The 12,055-nt window shown below is 36.7% G+C and overlaps 1 pseudogene; it reads left to right on the top strand.

Moving 5' to 3' along the window:
* The first annotated feature begins 6,369 nt into the window (after positions 1–6,369).
* On the top strand, positions 6,370–11,713 carry LOC148727075 (uncharacterized; annotated as a pseudogene).
* Positions 11,714–12,055: the final 342 nt, after the last annotated feature.

Consider the following 12,055-nt stretch of genomic DNA (forward strand, 5'->3'; position numbering starts at 1 on the left):
CTCTTCTTTCCCTCTTCTTTCCCTCTTCTTTCTTTCTTTCTCTCGTTTTCATCGAGTTACTGAGTATTTTACAGACCCATATCATCTTGATCCATAGTCAGCGCTGTAAGTTAAGTGTGGCTCATTTTGATACTCTTTTAATTCAAGTCGTGCATGTTTATGTATTCTGGCCGTATTCAAAACCGGTCTCATTTTTTTAAAACCTTTTTATGCGCAGAGAAGAAGAGGGGTTATCTGAATTCTTTGACTATTAAGTCACGCTGCCTGTTCATTTAATTTCTGATTTACCGAGATCGTAGACAAAAGTTTTGTCACGGTCACAGTTTCGATTTTTGGTTCATTGACAATAAGACTATCTATCAATAGATATATATCAAATATGTCTTGTACCATCATCCATGGACAGCTAAAAAGTTTTTTTTTTGTTATGGCTTGATAACCGAGCAAATTTCATTCATTAGCCATCGTATTTCCTGTCACAAAAATGTTATGAAACTCGGATATAAAGTTATAAAGGAGAAATAAATACAATAATGCTTCATCTTATTATAGATGAGTGGGTACAACTGAATTCTTTGACTATTAAGTCAAGCTGCCTGTTCGTTTAATTTCTGATTTACTAAGATCGGAGACAAAATTTTTGTCAAGGTCACAGTTTAGGCACTTCAACACTTTACTTATTGAATGTTTGGTTCATTCACAATAAGACTATCAATTAATAGATATATGTCAAATACGTCTTGTACCATCATCCATCAACAGCTAAAAAGTTTTTTTTTTTTTTTTGTTACGGCTTGATAACCGAGCAAATTCAGTTCATTTATTAGCCATCGTATTTCCAAGGTTGTTGCGAAAGCAGAGACCAAACAATTTTCATGGTCACCGTACTGTGAAAAAAACCTTGCTGGCTGGTTGACTTTGCTGATTGCCTCTATCTGTCATTCATTGATTTATAAATATATTTTTAATCAGTTGTTTTCGTCATGGGTTAAGCATGATCTATTTTGTCATCTAATGGGAAACATATTAAAAAATATATTAACATATATAAAATTTTTCTTTTATCACAGATCAGTTGAGCTTGGCAAAAGTATTATTAGTCCCTGAGATGTTGTAAAATCGTCTATGGATATGAATATGTGAAAATCATATATTTGAGCTGCATTTAAAGAGACGCATATGAGAACGATCTTCGCAGCAAGGAGCAGTACTTAAGCAGTAGTGAAAAGAAAATCAATTGACCAATTGTTTCAAAATTCACAAAGGAAAACTACTCGTACACAAACAATTTTGGCCACTCTGAAAGGAACTATATTCTGCAAACATTGATGTGTGTCGTTCTGTATTACAAGGCTAATCGACCTTTTTCTCTGTTAATATGCAGGAGTTAGTGGGGCTGTACTGCAACAGTGTGTTTGCCGGAAAGTGACCAAATTCGTCTAGAATACTCTACAGTTCCTACGTAAAGCGAATAAGAAACAAGAACGGAGTTTCCTCTTTCATGCCCACGAATCTGGAAGCTGATATAGAACTAGTAAATTTTAAAGCTTTAAAATGGAAGTTGTGAAGATTTGATTCATTTATTAGTACTAGGTGTGACGATTTGAGCAGGAAGAGGGGGGGGGGGCGGGGAGGTGGGGGGAGGGGGGAAGACGTATTGGAATTCAAGCCAAGTTCTTACGTTTACTAAAATTTCCCAAAAATTGGAATTGGCTCTGGAAAACTCACGTAATGGATCTCAGGTAATTCCTTGTAGGTAAGCCGTAGCGTATACAGAATAACCAGTACATATATCATACTAGACGTTTTATTGTGTAGTATCGCTGAGTATTTTAACGAGTTGAGCCGTATTTTCACGATCTCGAGCCTGTACGGTGAGTCAAAATACAAACAACGAGTTAAAAATTCTCAACGATACTACACAAAAAACGACTTATTAAGAGATTTATCATCCAACATGCCAAATTGTTATTTCAATGCGGGCGAGTTTTGCGGACATTTCTGGAGTACAAATATCGCGTGATATTTGTACTCGTTTCGCGCATTATTTCTATTCTACGAAGCACAATTGCATAATAAATTTTAATATTTCAATGAACGGAATCCTGAGGATCACACGATTTAGTACGAAATTGAATATTCTGCCAGCCTCGCACTGAGACATGGGGTTGTGATGAGGAGCTGTGAAGGAGCTTGATTCACAGTCTTTCTTCACCTCCTATATCCCTTCGCCATTTCTCGGCTTATTCCTAAGTGTTTCTTTCGGAAACTTGTTGCCTTAGGTTTGACGCGTAACTATGTCCGCAAAACTACGTCAGCAAGTCGTCAGGTCGACTTTTCTAAACCATCCTTAACATAACACTTCCTTTTCCAACCCTCGATCCAAGTCCATCACCCTTGTACTTCAGTAAGATTGGCGCATGTTTTTTTCCAAATTAATGTCTGCTGATGTTTCTGTTGTGCTGTTGAAGAAAGTTGCGAAAAACTTGAGATTTACTGGAATATCTGATTCAAAAAGTTTAGTTTCTTGCAGTTTCTAGAAACCCCATGGAATTACGTTGGAGGAGCTACGCAAAAACACTTAATGTTAAACTTTTTTAATTACATTGAAGCTCAGATAAACATAAATGATTCATCGACGCACATCAGGGATGAGCTGTTATTCACTGCTTTATTCGTATTAAGAAGATAAAGATTTGTCCCCGTAAATGTTTTATTTTGACGTCGTTTTAATTCGGTCAAGCAGGTTTTGTAATGATTAGTTAAGATTCGACAATTGATGATTACGCACTTTCCGTTTTTAATTTGATTGACAGGGTAAATGAAATTAGAGAGAACTCTAGTTGTTCTCGGACGCAGTCAATTAAGATCGAAGCTACGAGATTAAGACAGTAAAATAACAAGAATTCTAACCGAAGAAGAGAGGTATGATTTCGCTGACGCAATTTCTATTTGCGTGTTTTCGAATTATGTTTGTCATCACGTTTTTTGCGCTTGTTTCAATTCAATTCAAATAGTATCATCGCGTACGTTATATGTGTACAAGTGATTGCACATGTCATTTCTAATTTCTAATCGTTCTTAATAGCATGTTATGTAGCACATTAACTTTCAGTTTTTACGTTTTCAAGCACCTTATTCCCAAGAATAAAAGATTATCAATTATATACAAAGATGAATGCTTAAAGTCAGTAAATCTCCACCTTCGACCAGATATGTTTGCCTTAAGAATCTAAATCTGCTGCATTACACTCCCTACTTGTTGCCTTTTTTGGCTTGGTAATACAAAAGAGCGCTCAAACAGCTACCTCGAGGCAGCAGAAGTTTGAAATGGTGCGATTGAGCATTCAATATCATCGTGATACATCAAAGTGATCAAACACCTACGTTGCTTCTTTTTATGTGATCAGTGAGAACGAATCAAAACGGAACCTTTTCTTTTGCGACGATAAGAGGGTAAAAATGGGTCCCTTAAGGAGCGACGCCGCGACAACTGATTCTGTGCCTACAGTTTCTGTGGAGTTCCGTGATCTTGCTTTTCCCGACAAGATCATCTTAAGAGTCGAGGAGAAAAGTGGCAGCTCAAAAAGGTTTGGATTTTTCTCCAACAAACTATCACTTGACCTAGGGATTTTTTTATGTTTTTCATCGCTTATTTCATCCTTTCAGAGAGGAACAGCTCGGTAAGAACAATTTCCATCTCCGCTAACAACGACCTCTCTCCCTTAAAGGTCTTGAAGAGATCTACTTTCAGACGTCATAATTTGTTTATTTGACAAGCTAACAAGTAAGAAAACAGGCTTTACATACATGAATATAACTGAAAAGACTTAGGTGAGTTATTTTTTAGCGATTTATGGCTGATATTGTAATGTGTCGAGACCATTACGTGATGACGATTTCACAATATACCTTACGCAAGGAGAGAGGTTGATGGGTATATTTTGTAACATATTTTGTGCTAATTCAAACAAAAACCGTTTACTCTTCCCTCGTATCAACGTAAGCTCAATCCATTTATGAATTTTCCGTGAAAATTTTCAATGTCAAGTTTGATAATCAATTTTTTACCGAAACGCGTTGGGTCGGAGGCCATTGCATGAGATCAATTTTAAAATTTGCAAATCTGAAAAGATCTCCACTCCGTTATAAATTAAGATCTTGGGATACGGATCGCGACGTTCCAAACCGAGTACTGTTTAGTCTTCAGGCGATGAGGTCCAATGAGTACTTGTCACCTGCGTGCTGTTGAGCTTAGCTGTGAATTGATAGAATTCCATCGCTGCGTTTGGCGTATCATTCCGATCTGATTCCTTTTGTGGTCCGCTGCCGTCAGGCTCTCTTGCTGTTGTGTTTTTTCACTGTCAGCACGCGGGCTTCTAGGATTTTAATTCCACTTTCCCGGCCGGTTAAAGTTGTTAGGGTACGTTCCTCTAGAGTATATGGTATAAAATGAACCAAATCTTTACAACTTTCATTGCTAAATTTTGGACTTCAGGAGTAAGAGCTTAGCTCCCACATTCGTGAAAGAAGAACATAGTGGATTTCAAACATACCATTCTTGTAAGTAAAGAGTCAAAGTTTTTTTTTTTTTTTTGCTTTTTTTAAAGTTAAATCCCTCTTTGCGTTTCTGCCACATAATATTACCTGAGTAGAAAATCAAATGTCATAAGAGTTTGCCTAGGACATTTTAAAAGTTCTTCGTTATTCTTTTGTTCATTAAAAAGCGAAAATCCGATTTGCAATTGATCTTTAGTTGATTTCATTTTAAAAGAAAAGTTACGGATATCGATTAAACACTTTTTCTAGATCTTAGATGATCGTCATGCAACTGAATAAGCAAAAGTAAATGTTTTCAGTATACTTGACATTTGAGGGTGCAGTGCGTTTCAATTATCGAAGTACTAAGTCAGTTTTCGATGTTGACAGTTCTTATGATTGTGGAATAAAACTGCACGCTTATTTCCAAATACAATGCCACAGAGAGTCCAAAGGGGTTTTAATTGTCCATACAAAAAGGCATATCAATATTAGTTATTTTTTTAGATGATTGACGAGAATACCCTTTTGTTTGCCTTGCCATCAGTTGAGAGCAAGCGTAGCCTTTGACAATCAGCGATATTTGAATTCTTGTTCATGTGTCTGAAGAAATGCTTCATTTGCTATATAGATAAACGACGCATTTATGAACTTGAATAAAGGGATTAGCTTAAGGTGTCATTTTCTTCAATGATGTCTAGTTTATCCCAAATCTCTTCTCTTTTACCTCTGAGGAAATACATAATCCTTTTTTTTAGCTTCCCAACAGGATTTTGGCCTTTCTTATCACGACTTGACCTAGTAAACTAACACGTGCCGATACTTTGCGAATTATGATAAAGAAATAAGAGTGTCCTGACTATCTAAAAGGTTTGGGTTGCCAAGTATCAGTCTCCAACGATTAGTTAATTCCCTATATTTGTTTTATATTCTTTGTTAGAGAATAATAAATAGATAAAGATTTAAAACATTTAATTAGTGTATAAATGAGCTCATGTCACGTCAATACGTTCATGCATAATCTTTGTCGTTATTTACACTACTAAGCGACCCCAACTCCGTTCTTGTTTCTTCTGGAGCCCTAATTCAATTAAACAGGGCGAAGATAATCTAATTTTGTAAAGACGATTATGGTATTAAGTTAATGGATTTTCTTATCCCTGATGATACCGATGGTCGGTAAAAGCTTGGATTTTAAATTTTACTTTTTAGACAGCAGTTTAAGGTCTCATTGGAGTAGTTTGTATGTTTTTAATTACGCTGCTGAAGGACAACATGAAAAAATTATTAATGGGTTTAGTTTGCATGTGAGCTTTTTAGCCTTCAAAGATATTTGAACTTTCTTAAGTGTGTAATGAATGAATTTATGAGATTTTCAACTCCAGCTTTTGCGCTTCCAGTTTTAGGACTGGTTCGCTCAATTAAGGTTATCAGCTCCTACATCGAATTCCCCCCCATATGGAAATAACTCGCCCGAGTGTTGCTGAGTTAAATTTTTACTTTTGGCTGGTAGCAAATACTTCTCCGGTGCAACAGGAATAAAGTAAAACAAACAATAGTCAATGTAGTCTTGATACCGTCAAGCGTGAAGGCCACAAAGTAATGTTTTATTTCATAGCCACTGAGATTTATCTGAGAAAGTCAGGGTGAATAATACTCGTAGTGATTTTGAATGTGACGAATAAGGGGTAAGAACGATAAAATTTCATTGGTCCAATCAACAACGCGAATGTTGAAATTTCACCGTTGATGAATAAGTGAACTCGAGTGAACTTCATCAGACAACCATTGCACAAAAAAAGCCGCGCGCTTTGTAAAGTGGTTGAGGGAATGTTCGCTTATCTGTTGCTTAAAAATGTATTTCTGGAACAAGAAAACAAATACACTATTAATAAAACTGAACGAGATGTTGGATTGTTTGAACAATTTCTGTAAACGAAGAGCGAAGACAGGAAAAGGGAAGATGTTCCAGCTACTAAGTTGAGTCATAAGCCGAGTCATCTTATAACATAGGGCGCGCGTAAGTTCTGCTTATTTCCAAAGGAGCCACCATGGTAAACACCCTTATGTACGCACATCCGTCCGTCCATAACAAGACGTGCGCAGTTTCACTTCAGCTGAAAGTTCCCGTCGAATTTAGCCGCGACGTTCCATCTCGATTGAGCTATATAGACCTCTCTTTCCCTCTTCTTTCTCTCTTTCTCTCGTTTTCATCGAGTTACTGAGTATTTGACAGACCTATCATCTTGATCCATAGTCAGCGTTGAAAGCTAAGCGTGCCTCAGTTTGATACTCTTTTAATTCAAGTCGTGCCTGAGTATGTATTCCGGCAGTATTCAAAACCAGTCTCATTTTTTGAAAACCTCTTTATGCGCAGAAAAGAAGAGGGGGATATCTGAATTCTTTGACTATTAAGTCAGGCTGCCTGTTCGTTTTATTTCTGATTTACCGAGATCGAAGACAAAAGTTTTGTCACGGCCATAGATTCGGCTAATTCCTGATTGAGCTCTACTCGTTGAATGTTTGGTTCATTGACAATAAGACTATCTATCAATAGATATATATATATATATCAAATACGGTTATTCATGGTGGACAACACTTCAAAGAGATATGTAATCGTATTTCTCACGATGTGGTCACTTGGGATACGAATCGCGACGTTCCAAACCTAATACTGTCTAGTCTTCAGGCGATGAGGTCGAATGAGTACGTGTCACCTGTGTGCTGTTCAGCTCAGCTGTGAATTGATAGAATTCCATCGCTGTGTTAGGTGTATCATTCGGATCAGATTCCCTCTGTGGTCCGCTACCACCAGGCTCTCTTGCTGTTGTGTTTTTTCACCGTCAACACGCAGGCTTCTGGGATTTTAATTCCAATGTCCCTGTTAAAGTCGTTGGGGTAAAATCTTGTGTGATTTTCCTCTTCCACCCTGCCTGTGTAGAAATGAGAATCACAATCAATAAACTTTACTTCGTTCCAGAGCGGGCGGTGTCTGGTGTTGTGGGCGTGCTCTGAGACGGCGGGTGTCTGCGTTTTGGCGAGTCGGACTGATCTCTGTCATGTTCCCCGATTCAATCATGTTTTAATGAAAAAAGCCTAACAACAAAAAATAAAAACAAACAAACAGGAAACATTTATTGGAGGTCACGTCTCGAAATATAAGTATTTCACTTTGATATTGATTGGGTATTTTGTGGGGAGAATATTATTGAAATTCAGGACTCTAAGGTAGCTGAATGTGCGGACTGAACATATCTTAAATCATCAAAGATGACAAAGTACTGAGCAGAAGAACATCGATAAGGCAGAGAACGCAGCTTTTCCCCAGATTTTCCATCCTTCCCTCCCACGTTGACATCTCAGTCAATTCACTGCTGTACCTATTCAATTGCTCTATTTTTTTACAACAATCGCGCCAGGATGTCTCTTTCCTTTCTGTCCACCTACACATGTTAACGTAGGGAAGAATATATTTATTCGATCTTCTAGGTTCTTCACGAGTTTCGGAAAGAAGGAGGAATTCATAAAATGATCACGAATTTACCCATGATACTGTTAACAACAGTTCATTCAAATCCTTATATTTCGGCGATTGCGAAACGTAAATATATTAGTATATATGTAAACTTGGGCTACCTTTACTGTCTCCAAACGTTCCTCCATGGGGTCTTATGGTAACTGCTAGAAGCTAAAACTTTTTAAAGCGATTCCTGTAAATCTTCAAATAGCTTGGCTCCCAGATTCGTGAAAGAAGATATAAGGAGTTTCAAACATACAATTTTAGTAAGTAGAAAGTCAAAGTTTTTTTTCCTTCCTTCAAAGTTAAATCCCTCTTTGCATTTCTGCCACAAGACATTACCTGAGTAGAAAATCAAATGTCATAAGAGTTTTGCTTTGGACATTCAAAAGTTCTTCGTTATTCTTTCGTTCGTTAAAAAAGGAAAATCCGATTTGCAATCGATCTTTACTTGATTTCATTTTGAAAGAAAAGTTGTGGATATCGATTAAAAAATTTTTCTAAACCTTAGATGATCATTATATTTTTATGCAACTGAATAAGCATAGGTAAATATTTTCAGTATACTAAAAATACTTAATTTGGACTCTGGACTTTGGACTCGCTGTGGCATTGTATTTCCAAATGCAATGCCACAGAGAGTCCAAAGCGGTTTTTATTGTCCATGCAAAAAGGCACAGCAATATTAATTATTTTTTAGATAATTGACGAGAATACCCTTTTGTTTGCCTTGCCATCAGTTGAGAGCAAGCGTAGCCTTTGACAATCGGCGATATTTGAATTCTTGTTCATGTGTCTGAAGAAATGCTTCATTTGCTATATAGATAAACGACGCATTTATAAACTTTAATGAAGGGATTAGTTTAAGGTGCCATTTTCTTCAATGATGTCTGGTTTATCTGAAATCTCTTCCCTTTTACCTCTGAGGACATACATAATCCTTTATTCCCTTCCCAGCAGGATTCTAGCCATTCTTATCATAACTTGACCTGGTAAACTGGCACGTGTCCTGATTATCTCAAAGGCTTGGGTTGCCAAGTATTTTCGTGCAAATCAGTCTCAAACGATAAGTTAATTCCCTATATTTGTTTCATATTCTTTCTTAGAGAATTGTGAATAGATAAAGATTAAAAAGATTTAATTAGTGTATAAATGAACTCATGTCACGTCAATACGTTCATGCATAATCTTTGTCTTTATTTACACTACTAAGTGACCCCAACTCCTTTCTTATCTCTTCTGGAGCCCTAATTCAATTAAACAGGGCGAAGATAATCTAATTTTGTAAAGACAATTATGTTATTAAGTTAATGGATTTTCTTATCCCTGATGATGCCGTTGATCGGCGAAAGCTTGGATTTTAAATTTTAATTTTTAGACAGCAGTTTAAGGTCTTATTGGAACAGTTTGTATGTCTTTAATTATGCTGCTGAAGGCCAACATGAACAGATTATTATTGGATTTAGTTTGCATGTGAGCTTTTTAGCCCTCAAATATATTTGAACTTTCATAAGTGTGTAATGAATGAATTTATGAGATTTTTAACTCCAGCTTTTGCACTTCCAGTTTTTTTACTGTTTCGCTCAATTAGGTTATCAGCTCCTATATTGAATCCCCCCATATGGAAATAACTAGCCCGAGTGTTGCTGAGTTAAATTTTTACTTTTGGCTGGTAGCAAATACTTCTCCGGTGCAACAGGAATAAAGTAAAACAAACAATAGTCAATGTAGTCTTGATACCAAGCGTGAAGGCCACAAAGTATTATTTCATAGCTACTGAGATTTATCTGAGAAAATCAAGGTGAATAATGCTCGTGGGGATTTTGAATGTGACTAATAAGGGGTAAGAACGATAAAATTTCATTGCAGAAAAGATCGTTGGTCCAATCAACAACGCGAATGTTGAAATTTCACCGTTGATGAATAAGCGAACTGGAGTGAACTTCATCCGACAGCCATTGCACAAAAGAACCGCGCGCTTTGTAAAGTGGCTGAGGGAAGGTTTGCTTATCTGTTTGCTTAAAAATGTATTTCTGGAACAAGAAAACAAGTACACAATTAATAAAACTGAACGAGATGTCAGATTGTTTGAACGATTTCCGTAAACGAAGAGCGAAGACAGGAAAATGGAAGATGGACCAGCTAGTAAGTCAAGTCATAAGCCAAGTCATCTTATAACACGTACGTGCGTAAGTTCTGCTTATTTCCTAAGGAGCCACCATGGTAAAAATCCTTGTGTACGCACAACCGTCTATCCATAACAAGACGTGCGCAGTTTCACTTTAGCTGAAAGTCCCCGTCGAGTGAAGCCGCGACGTTCCATCCCGATTGAGCTATATAGACCCTTTGGAACTCAAAATGATCAGAAAATATGCGAAATAATACTCGCGTTTAGCTCTTCATGCGACAAATTGATGATACTCCATTCCCAAACGCGAAACGAATTATGGTTTCTCTCGTACTCTCTAAACTTCCCGCGTGTATCCATAACTCGATATACAACGCTAAGCATGAATCAATTCCTTACTTGCTCGCACTAAAGATATCAATTCGACGCGACTTCGCTTAATTAGTGGCCTGCTTCGAGAGACTTTTGAAAAAGTAGGGGTTCTGTGAGGGATTATAAACTAATTGGTATTTGAGAAAACCAGAAAAGCTGGTAAGTCCAAACAATAGCAGGCAAAAGGCAAGGAAAAAAACTGATAACCCAAATTATCGGTAGCTTTGACAAGTGCAGTGTTGTACAGGAAGGGTTTGCTCAGTATGTGTTGTCCGAGACGCCCTTAAAAAAAACCCCTAGCTTTAGACTTCATGGATTATTAAGAAATTTGATTGTGCTAGAATACAATCTAAAGTAAAAAAAGAAAAAGGATATGGCATTGTTGAATCAATCCTTCTTGATAAGCGGAACACATGTCTACTGACAAACGAGAGGGCTTCAAATAAATTCTTCGACTATTAAGCCAGGCTGCCTGTTTGTGTAATTTCTTATTTATGCAGATCGGCGACAAAAGCTTTGACACGGTCACGATTTTGGCTAAAATTGAAACTTCACTTGCTGTATGCATGCTGTTCATTTGTTTTGTTTGACTGGCAAAAAGTCAATCTATCATAAGTGAAATATCATATACGTCGTGTGTCATCATCCATCGACAGTCAAACAGTGATTTTTAATTTCAGTTACGGTTTGATAACCGAGTCGGTTTTTCCACTTGCTACGGTATTTCCGGAGTTTTTCCGTAGATGACGGCTTTTACTGAACCTCAAATTAGTGAAGTGACCGTAGAAATTTAAGTTTTCCATAATTATTAATTTTCAAGTGTGTTTTACATATTTTTAAAATAGCATCCTCAAGCTCTTATGAAGCAATCATGCATGGCTATCACATCAATCCTCAAAATCTAATCATAATTGAAATCGATGAAAAGAGCGTCTCTTATGCTAGTCTCTCACGTATTCCACGGTTGTTGCATTTCGCTCTCTCTTTATCAACCATAACTTTGTTTAACTAATACTATTAACTTGAAGGGCATGCACAGTTAATCAGTCAGTTTGTCATTTCAACAGTCAATTGCCACTCTTTGTGTTTGCGCGAGTTTTTTTTTTCTTAATTGGAAATTAAATTCAAGTGACCTGTTGATACAAAAATCTAATATGAAATATTTCCTATCTGGTTAAAACTTGTTTCAGCTTCGAGTGGTCAAACCACGTGCCGTTACTCTAAGATCTTCTAAGGTTGTATTTAAACATTTTTTTTGAAGGCTGAGATTTTTAAAAATCATAAGTTGAAACCAGAGACTTTTAAAAATCAGAAGCTGAAACCAAATATTCAAGAAATGTATCATTTTAACAATGTTTATCCGCGTAATAAATACTATTTCCGTGACAGTAGCTTCAAAATGTATTCTTGCTTCTTCTTAGCTAATCTCTCTTAATAGTAGTAGTCTTTATTTAAAGAGGGTAGCACTTAATAGTTTTAAAACACTGATAAACTTG

The sequence above is a fragment of the Stylophora pistillata genome, chromosome 7 (genome assembly GCF_964205215.1).
Source record: "Stylophora pistillata chromosome 7, jaStyPist1.2, whole genome shotgun sequence".
NCBI lineage: Eukaryota > Metazoa > Cnidaria > Anthozoa > Scleractinia > Pocilloporidae > Stylophora > Stylophora pistillata.